Genomic DNA, 11,317 nt, shown 5'->3' with positions numbered 1-11,317 from the left:
ATCATAATCCGTGATCCCTGTCCTGTGAACCACAATCCAACAAAACCACTATTTTAGAAAAAAATCAAGTAAAAATAGCAAAATAGCTTATTTTTACCTACTTTTTTGGGGACAAGCTTCTATGCTTCCTACAACATAAAACTTATATACTTCCTCTTATCCAACCGTTCATTCTGAATGGAGGGCTAAGATTGCCCTAATCACAATGTCACGTATCTACACTATTTTATTTTTATTTTTTTTCTACGAACTATTTTAAGACCAAATTTTCTATGTCCAATTCTCTATTAAACTCGAACTAGAGAAAAATATAAAAAAAATAATAGTTTGAATAAAATAAAATGGCCATAATACCCCTGAAAACATCAAGGGGTATTTGCGCCATTATATTTTATCGAAAAATTATTTTTAATATTTTTTTATAGGTGCACCCTAATGAGAAGATGGCACGTACCAAATTTTATATTCGTACAATTTGTATAAAAAAACTAAAAATAAAATACTTTGAGACGTTGGATTTAAGATCAAATGGTGAATGGTTCTCTCAATCAAAATTGGACGGCTGGATGGTAGGGGAAGCATAGATCGTCTATGTTGTACGGGAAGTATAGAAACCTTTCCCATTTTTTGATAGGAAATATCACAAAAATGTAACTACAAATTTAGTCAGATTTGAGCTCCCTTTGACCCCCCCAAAATGGAAATTTAGCTGCCAAATCCGCTTGAAATTGGTATATATTCAGTCTAGTACGATTTGAGCCTTTATATAAACACATTTTGTGACCCATTTAAGGTTGGACTTTTTTAACCCATAAGCCAAAAAACCTGAGCCTTGGAGAGACCAGCGAGAAAACCATGAGAGATACCAAATCCAAACCATTAAACCTGCAACCCTAAGCTTAGAACAAATCCAAGATAACCATTCAACCAAGCCAAGGCTTGGTCAACATTGAAGAGAGTCAAAGAGGATCCCCGATATAAACATAGCCATTGCGGTCCTGATACGGGAGAGGCCTTGAAGCCTCGGGTTTGCCGGGCCAACTGGCTTGGCCAAGTATTTTTCTCATCATCTTTTCCTTTATTTTTTAGTTTTTTTGTTGGATCTAGAATTTTATTTTTATTTTACTAATCTTTCGTGTTTTTTGGATCGATGATGACTTTGCCACTGATATGAGAGTGTATCTATTTTTTTTTAATAGATCTGGCTTCATATCATAATTTGATTTTCCCCACTCTCTATCACTTTTTTAAAATCAGTTTGTGGTATGGATCTGACTCTCCGATTTGCACTGTAAACAACATTACAAATATCTCATGTGAAATCTAATAACTTGATGTGTCACAAAGTTTGAGAAAATTTCTTTTAAACTTTGAGCTTGGTAAATGAAATAAATGCAACCACCAAATTTCACATCTAATTATCATGATTAATATGACTACCATATACAAAAAATTAACGTCTAATCATATACTTTTTTTTAAAAAAAAATGACATCTTATATTTAGTAATTCCACCATCACAACTCAAATTAACCTCAACCTTTGTAATTTAACAAATTGTAAATTATAAATTATTCCATATATATATATGGGTGCGGTTTGTATAGAGCCTAGGCTCTAAACAATCAAATTAGAGCCCACCTTAAAAAAATTTCGAGAAATATAGTTTCAATACTGATTACAATACAAGGTATTTTCTCTCTCTACACAGTTGCGTCGTTGGTGAGCACACAAGAAAACCACTGTTATTCTTCGCATTCTTTGTGATGCTTTCAACCCATGCTCTCCTCACTTGGGCAATCATTGTTTCTAACTGCACCGCACTGCAAGAGAGAGATTGAAAAACAAGCTAAGGGTGTGATTAATAGAAACATGAGTTTAAGAGAAGGGAAACAGCATATCCTTAGGCATCGGGGAACAGTTTAAGTGAGTATAGAACATAGTTGGCAAGTGGAGGAATGATAATACATGGTAATGAATCAGTTTTATTTTAAAAAGTCGATCCAAAAAATTGGGTAAAAAATACAGATCGCCAAACAATGAGGTAAAATTATTAAGTCGTGAATAATTCAGATTTGTCTAAAAGAACGGAGTGAAAAAATCGGGTATATAAAGATGACATAATATAGGACTATGATTTGTAGTTATTGTATAGATACATTAAAGCCATTGAATAATAATTTTAACCCTACTTAATATCGTTAGAGTGATACTTGACAATTTATTGTCTAAACTTTCAATAAATCTAACAAAAATGTTTACTCTGTTGTCACAACGAAATATATCACAGATTTATTTGGAGCATAAAATCGAATATAAATAGGAAAAAGTTTATATTAGGATGCAACCTTCTAATGTAGAACTATGGTGCACCTCAAAAATCCATTGAAAAAAGTAGTTTTAATGTCGACAAACCCTTTGATTGTTCTGATGTCTTATTTTTTTTGGAACAGGTTGTTTCTTGAGACAACTTCCTGCATTAAAAAAAAATGTCCTTGTTCATAGAAAGAGAAACAAACAAGATAATCAGTGACGGAGCTGATATTAGTCGCTATTAAACAAGTAGGCTGTAATGGAAGTCTCTGCTATGGAGAGAGAGATCAGCAACCCATTCCAGTAGTAATATAAAGTTTCAAATCTAGAGAGAGACGAACAAGGAGGCCATAATAATTGAGGTAGAGAGAGAGAGATCAGCCATTGAAACAAGCATGAGTCTGGAACGAGGAGACTTACCAGCACTGAGACCCACAGTCCAGGGAGGATAAGAGAGACTTGTGATCCACGGCAATCAAACGATATATAGTTCATAGGAAAGTGAAAACCAAAAGGAAAAGGTTAAAACTTCGGAAAAACAAAAAAGTAAAGCCACGTCTCTGATCTCACCGACAATTTTAGTTTCGTAGTCTACAAAAATCTTCAAATCGATCGTCTGAATTGGGGACTATTTTTGATAGGGGCGGCAATGGGTCGGGTGCCACGCGGAACCCATATCCAGACACAAATACTATTCAGTTTCAAAATTCGGACCCATATCCGGACCCATGGGTCCTGGGTCTACTGGTCGGATCCATTGCCACCTTATGACTATGAGCATCTTATTATTATTATTATTGCTTTTTTTTATCATCATATACCGTATTAACATGAGCTTTTTCTTTTTTTTTGCCAATAATACTGTAAATGTCGTCAATATGATAACAATATGAACATCTAGCGTGTGTCTAAATATGTATAATTGTCATCATATACCCTATGATTACAGGTACAATTGGACCCGGACCCACACCCATATAGTATTCGGGTCCAAAATTTTGACCTTTACCTAGACTTGAGATCGGGTATAGCCGTCGGGTCCCAGGTCTACTCAGGTGACCATTGCCACCCCTAATTATTGATACGAAAAAATTAGTATTTTAAACTTTAAAAATATATTTTCAAGACTATCTTTTTCAAGTACTCACATTCTGGAGTGTTTTTTTATATACAAATGTTATAATTAATGGTGAAAATAGATTCAGAAGCATCATAGGGGTTTCCCATGCCCAAAGTTTTATCCGTATGAAGTTTTGATGTGAGACTTTACTATTTCTCAATAACCCTGGGCTTTATAGAAATAGTATCCAAACCAAAAAGGCAATGTAATTTATAAAAGAAAATGTTTTAATAGGGTTGCTGCCCAATCAAAAATAAGTAAAGCTTTACCTCAAAACTCACAGAACGAAAAATTCTAATTTTGGCATAAAAAACCTTCAAATCGATCATCTCGATCTTGACCATTCGTCATCATCATCGTCAAAGCTTTTTTCCTAATTAATTGGGATCGACTATATGACATTCTCGATTCATGAAAAGTTTTAGTATAGTCTTACGTTGGTTGTCTACCTAATACAATCCACCTCCTTGACCTCGGCTTTGAATGGGTTAAAGGAAAATTTAAGGTCGTCAGCCTTCTTAAACCGATCTTGACCATTATGGTTGTGGAAAAAAAAAAGGATTCAATCCCCTAACAAGGTGCATCTCTAAATTTTGCTAGAAGATATAATTCTAGTTTATGATGTCGTGAAAATTCATATTCAACTCTAATTATTAAATTAAAATCTAAAAATTGTGTAGATCAAGTAAATCTATAAACACTTAAATTTTTTTTAATATAGACAATTTATAACTTTTTACAAAATACATTATTTTTATGATTTGAAATTCTCTTTTCTTTATATCCATAGAGCTCAAGGTTGAGATGTTCAATTGACTGGCTCTTTAACTTCAAAACATTCTTTTCTACTGGATTTTTAAAGTGCACCTTACTTCTATAATAAAAGGTTGCAACCATATATGAACTTTCCCCTATAATACTGAAAGTGTAAACCAAATGGGGATAATATGTAGAAGGCGGCATCAAGATGGTTAATGTAAACTTATAATTTTTTTAATAGTTCAGCGGTGTTAATGTTAACTATGGAAATGGGGTAGGTCAGTTTTGTTTGAATCCTTACCTCGCACTCCAAACTGATATGCAGTGTTATACCGACACAGAAACATGTTTCTTTTGTAGCATGTTTCTTGAGTGTCTAATATTTGCTGCACGCACACATATATAAGAATCATTTTATGCAATAGTTGTATAAGAATATAATGCAACAACTTTCAAAAACTATATAGGCTCTAATTTGATTGGGCATCAAAACAACTCTTTTAATGAAATTTTTAAGGTAGGTTCTAATTTGATTGTTTAAAGCCTCGGCTCTATATAAACTTTATTCTTTTTGTAAATGGGGAAAATATAAAAAAATAGAGTACAAGAGAGAAATGGTTAGTTCCATAGTATTTGTAAACCTTAGTTTTCATCCTCTAATAGACATAGGGCCCAAAAATTTATGAAAAATAAAAATTATTATAAACATGAAACAAAATAAAAGTAACAAATTCAAATTAGCTGACAGAATATAAAAAATGGATTTAAAAAATTTGATTTATGGTTACAAACCATTCAAAAAATTCCAAAAAGAGAGAAAAATAAAAAAATAGAGCATATGACAATAAAAACTCATACTAACCTCCATATTACATTTAAAAGTATTATATATTCATGCTGAAATTTTATGCTATTTGTGAATTTTTAATTTTTTATTATCCTGTTTTACCTTGGTACTCGCAGCAAGGGGCCAACCAGACCAAGTCCTAAAACACTAGTATAATGTGGATGTTCACCCTTCCAAGCATTTTGATTAAAAGAAAAAAAAATGAACAATACTTTGATTTTTTATAATTAAGGTTAATATGAAATTTTGTGTGTTTCCTACCCTCAATAAACCACTTTCTTTTCACATTTGGTAATGCGCATTACAAAAAATAGGGGTTGTCATACTTTGATTCATTTTATGCAGAAAGAAAATAACAACCAGAATAATAAAAATAAAAAAATAAAAAAACGCTTAAGAGAATGTACTCTCTCTCAAGGAGAGCATGGGAATCCACCCCAAAACAAAGTCTGCAAGGGACTGCAAGGGACAAAAGATCTTATCACAAGATCAACTTAATTCAACTCACTCTCTAATCATTCTCTAATCTGTTTACAATGAGGGACATCTTCCATTTAAATAGACTTCAAATAAAATAAATAAACAACTAAAAAAAAACCAAAAAAAAATAAAGTCTATCTTTCAAAAAAAAGTTCGTACCTTCCCTATTTTATCTCTCTTCCATATTCTCTCTCTCTCACATTGCATCCCTATTTTGTCTCTTTCTAACTTCCACATTAGCCTTTCTAAAAGTAAAAGATAACTACCACTAATTATTTCCTAAACCAAAAGATCTTTACCTTACCTATATCTTATTGTCTAAATTAAAAAATTAGACCTTCCCAAAACAAATCACGTATAAAAAATCCTCCCTCCTCCTCCTTAACTTTAACATTAGCTTAGCTCTCTCCCTATTCCTAATTAAAATAAATAAAAAATAAATAAAATCCAATTTTTATTTGCATCATTCTCCCCGGGATGGGAGAAACTCGACTTCGAGCTTGAGACAAAACGGCCTACAAAACTATCTCCTGAACTTGATTTTCTTCTAGAACTTTGCCCACTTAACTAAGTGTACCTCCATCCTCTTTTTTGGGGCATTCAAATGCTCGAGGCTTTGGCTCATTCCATCGATAACGTGTTAACTTTGCAATATCCCTCTTCTCTTCATTAAATTTTGGTTGGCGCGAAACCTCATTCTGGATATCAAATCACTTATCGTTGCTCCATTGATATTTAGTTTCTACTCGTAAAGCAACTTGAAAAACTTCATTTAAAGTCCATGACCGATGTAGAAAAACATCATCTCTGATAGTTTGTTGAAGGCCATTTACATATCGAGCAACATTTTGTCATTCCGTTTCGTTGAGGTTATTTCAAGCAACCAGTGGTTTAAAAAATGGATCAGTGCCCCGAATCGGGTACCGCAAAAACCCATCCGGATTGATAAATTGATGTTTCGGATCGGGAATCGGTCAAATCGATCAAATTCAGCTTAAAAAACAATCCAAAAAATTTATTAAAAATTATTAAAAATATTATTTTTTAGAAATATAATAAAAAATTAACGTACTACATTAAGAACTTTCATTTTTTCACCAATATGAGAATATTGAGATGTAATTTCCCTGTATAAATAAATTTAAAATTTATCTTATAATATCATCAAAATTTTAAAAAAAATTATTTACAACTATAATAAAAATAATACATTATACAAACTTTTTCGAGCTATTAACGACAAGTTAATAACTTTAATGTTTATGAGTTACACGTTATACCAATTAATGTTATAATAAAGCAAAGTTTTTTTTATTAACGACAAGTTAATAACTAGTAACTCATTAACGTTAATGAGTGATAACATTAATAACTTATTAACGACACATTAATAACTTATTAACGACACATTAATAACTTTTTCGATGAGTGTAAATGGACGATACGTTATACCCATTTGCATGTCGATGAGTGATAAACAGCATTTGCCCCACATCGAAAACGATGAGGGAGTACTACACCGAATAAAACGCTCGGCACAAGGGCGAAGGCTTATGCCTTTATGCAAAAGGGGGCAAGATTGACATGAATGACGTACATCATGAAATCAGTTTGGTTTTGACAACGTGTAACGATGCTTCAAAAGCGAGGTTTAAGTTTGCCATGCGTGAAACGGTTCTGCAGGAAAACCAGGTTTGTATCCGCCCTCCCTTGTAAGTTGTATCTTAAAAAGGAGTCATGTTTGTATAGAGCCTAGGCTCTCTAAACCATCAAATTAGAGCGTGCCTTCAATATTGGAAATGAAATTAGCTTTAAAGTATGTTTTTACCTTTATTTATAAAGTCTAAAGCTTCAAAAACGGTAGATCGACGTATCTCTGAAAACTTGAAAATTGATGATCTTAAAATGCGTTACAAAATACATTATTTTCAAAGCTTAAAATTCTTTTTTTTTTATGTCTATAAAGCTTGATGTCGAGATGATCAATTTGACGATATTTGGGCATCAAACCAACTACTCTTAGTGAAATTTTTGTGGTAGGCTCCAATATAATTGTTTAAAGCCTCGGCTCCATATAAACTTTTTTTTTTAGAAAAAATGTACTTTTTATTTTTTGAAAGAACATACAAATTTTACTTTAGGTATAAAAAAATCACAATCACTCTTGTCCGTGAAATTTCAAATGGGAGACTATATAATGAGACCATTTACTTTTGGCATAAGTGGTCACAATTAATCTTGAAATTGGGTCTCTATATTTATTTTATTGAACAAACTCAAAGTTCCAAATGAATTTTTTCGAACTTTGTGATACACCCAAACTATTTTATATCATATGATTATAAGCACTTGTGACCTCCTTATATCAAAGGTACATGACCTTAATATACACAATCTCTATATTGGGTGGTTGTAAGAGTGTCAGTGACTAGACTCAATGTTCAAAAGAAAGTTTCTTTAATATTATCGTACAATACAAGCAATTCAATTGGACATCTAATGGTTATAAGTAATTGTGACCTCTTTGTAATAAAGATAAATAATCTTCTAATATACAATCTTTATTTTTTTACTTGTGTTGAAATTGATTTATGGAGCTTTATGAATATTATTGGTAGATTTGTAATTTCAAATTGCAATATCCTTCATGAAAGACCTTATATGTTTGGTAACACTCTAATATCTTTATATTAGGATATTACAAAATCTAATAAAATTTAAATTATAGAAGTTGGTGGACCATATTTTGATAGGATCAAATCGTATCATTTTATTTCTAAATAACCATTTAATATCTGGATCCCAAAAAATTCAACTCTGACTTGAAATTTCACGGATACTAAAAGGTTTCTATGCCGCATTATATTTCTCCATCCACGACGGGAAAAAAAAAACGGGATTGAGAAAATCCTGGATTTCTGTTCTTCTCATAGAGGTAGAGGACGGAACGTTCATTGGGGGAGAGAGTCAAATATTTCATACGTAAGAAAACTACAACCAAACACTCATGGCCAAAATCATATACAAATATTATGAAATTCAATTTTAAAAAAATTTAAATATTCAGATTAGTACTCCAGCGATTACCAAGTAAACCAATTTGTACTCGAGCAAAATTGTTGCAGCATTACCAGTTTACAAGATCACAAAATTCGCAATAAAAACGATTTAGAGGGATATATATCTAGGCACACATGAAAATCAAATAAAAGAGCCCATCCTGAAGTTTTTGGGTAGCCCGGCGATTATATCAGAACGTCCGAATTTGCATGTAAGATGTGATTTTGATGTCGAAATTTTTTAAGATGGCTTTACAAAATCTAATTTTATCTCCAAATATGTAAAATTTTAAACTTAAAGAATGTTTCAGATCAAGCAAATGTCTAAACACTTGAAAATAAAACGTCATATAAGTTGTTAAAGTACTATTTTTAGAACTTGAATATTTTCTTTTTATATTCATATATTTTGAAGTCGAAATGATCAATTAAAGGACTTTTTAATGTCTAAACAACGTTTAAATGCTTATAAGATTGACACCTTAGATGAACTTTTTCCAAATTTAAAATTGGCTTTCTTGCACACAAAAAAAAAAAAAAAGGGGGTTGCTTCCTGTTATTTCCAACTTTACGCCTTGGGTTAGTTAGGTCTTTAAGATGAATCGAATAAGGTAGAGGCAAACTAATAAGCAAAACTAAATTGAGGTATGGCTTGAATTGGATTGACAATTTTACATCAAGACTTAAATAATCACAAAAAAATTATGAAGGGCATGTTTGATAAAACACAATAGTAATAGTCAACTTTTTGAAAATTTGGATAAGAGTTTATATAGGATGTTCACTTTACAGTACAAAACTAAAGATAAGTTTATACAAGATGTTCACTTTATAGTACAAAAGTAAGGCGTACCATGAAAAGCTAAGGAAAAAAGTTGGTTCCGCACTGAAATCTTACTAATTGATCGTCTTTATGAAAAAATAAAAGGATTTTGGGTTCTAAATCGTGCATCTTGTAAACACTATCTAAACCGTTCATTTTCAAGATTTTTAAGTTTTTATAGATCTATTCTTTTTGCAGTATTTTTAAGTCTTAAAATTCTTAATTAGGAGTTGACATAGATTTTTAATTTTAAGCTTTTGCTGCGTTTCCAGCACCAAAATCACATCTTCCAACTGGGCTTGGAGCTGCACCCCTTTTGACATATCTTAATTATAACCTAATATGTATTTTTTAAAAAAAACATTAGAACGAGAACATTTATTTTTGGTACAAAGTGGTCACAATTAATCTTGACTATGAAATGTGAAATTGGGTGACTGCATTGATTCTATTGACCAAGTTCAAACTACAAAAGAAATCTTTTTGAACTTTGTGACACATTCAGACGATAAAATTTCACATGAGATGGTTCTAAGTGATTGTGACCACTTATATCAAAGGTAAGTAATCTCATTTCATACAATCCCCTTTTCTTTTTTTTTAATTGTATATTCCCATATACATTTGTGTCTTTAAATTTTTATATATTTAAAATTTTGACTACTTGATTGATAAAATCAAAATTTTACTACAAAACACAATACACTAAAATGCTATAAAGTCAAACTTCAAAAAAAATCTTTTCGAACTTTGCGATACATTTGATTTGTACCCACTATTAGAAAAACAATATACTAAAATGCTTTACCATTAAAAAACACTATACCGGAGCACAATACATCAAGAATAGATGTAAATGGTAATAAGTTTCAGGGAAAATTATAGATGACCCCTTCAACTCAACTTTTTGGGGCATTGTCCCACAATTATGCTAAACCATATCACAAATTCTATATATTTTTGCATTCACCCCAAAGTAACTAAGTGATTTTTTTAATACAAACACCCCTTTCAAAATGCACTTTTTTTTTTTTTTTACCTATTGAAGCCAATCCAGCATGACCGGTTTCACGTCCCTATTGAGGCTGATCTGGAATGAAGTGCGCTGGACCGGCTTGCATAGAGACAAAGAGAGAGAAACAAAGAAACTTGTATTTTAGAAGGGGCATTTTTGTTTTAAAAAAAAATAACTTTTTTCAACTTGGTGGGGTGGATGAAAAAAAATTAATAATTGAGGCTAGTTACATAGTATCAGTTGTTTTCGGGTTGGTATGCTAGAAAGTTGGATGTTTTTGGGAAGGGGGGAAGGATGGGATTTCATTTTTATAATTTTCAGTGAGTTATAAAAGCAGAGGGGCACTTTTACGATTTTCTCACATCAAAGTTGTGTTTAGATGCTCCTTCACTCTTTCATTATTCCTCTTTCCTGGGGTTTTCATTGCACAATATTTCTATGTCAAGATCAGCTCATATAATCGAGCAAATCCTTTATTTATTGTGTTAAAATGAAAGTCAAGAATAGCAATTTCTCTGATTTTAACACTTCTTTCATTGCTTGGGGGTTGTTTAGATAATTGGAAATACATTTCCAGAAATGTTTTTAAGTGGAGATGGCGCATTTTTGGCCTTTGGATCAATAAAGAAATCTGTATCATTGTCTTCACGTCTAAAATTGATTTCCAACCAGATTTTCACGTTATATAGATATCCTCTTTATAAAATACAATTAATTCCATAAAAACACCCCCATGAATTAGAGAAAGAGAAACTATTTCAGATTTTACGTTTTACATAGAGTATCTTAAAATTTTAGAGAGAGAAACTAATTCTAATTTTCGAGAGAGAAACTATTGAAAATTTTCAGAGAAAAATTGTCTCAATGTTTTTATAGAGAGAAACTATTTCAAATTTAAAGT

General features: G+C 31.6%; 1 long non-coding RNA gene across 1 annotated transcript; it reads right to left on the bottom strand.

Annotated features, from left to right (window-relative positions):
- Positions 1–1,557: 1,557 nt before the first annotated feature.
- LOC110007015 (uncharacterized) lies at positions 1,558–2,975 on the bottom strand. Its single transcript, XR_016049620.1, has 2 exons — positions 2,734–2,975; positions 1,558–1,823 (listed from the first exon to the last, which is right to left on the bottom strand). It is a non-coding gene; the product is annotated as an uncharacterized LOC110007015 (long non-coding RNA).
- Between the last annotated feature and the right edge of the window lie 8,342 nt (positions 2,976–11,317).

Source organism: Amborella trichopoda, chromosome 2 (genome assembly GCF_054954075.1).
Source record: "Amborella trichopoda isolate Santa Cruz 75 chromosome 2, AtrichopodaSantaCruz75HAP2 v2.0, whole genome shotgun sequence".
Taxonomy (NCBI): Eukaryota; Viridiplantae; Streptophyta; class Magnoliopsida; order Amborellales; family Amborellaceae; genus Amborella; species Amborella trichopoda.
The sequence above is the reverse complement of the archived record's forward strand: the minus strand, read 5'-3'. Positions and strand labels throughout refer to the sequence as shown.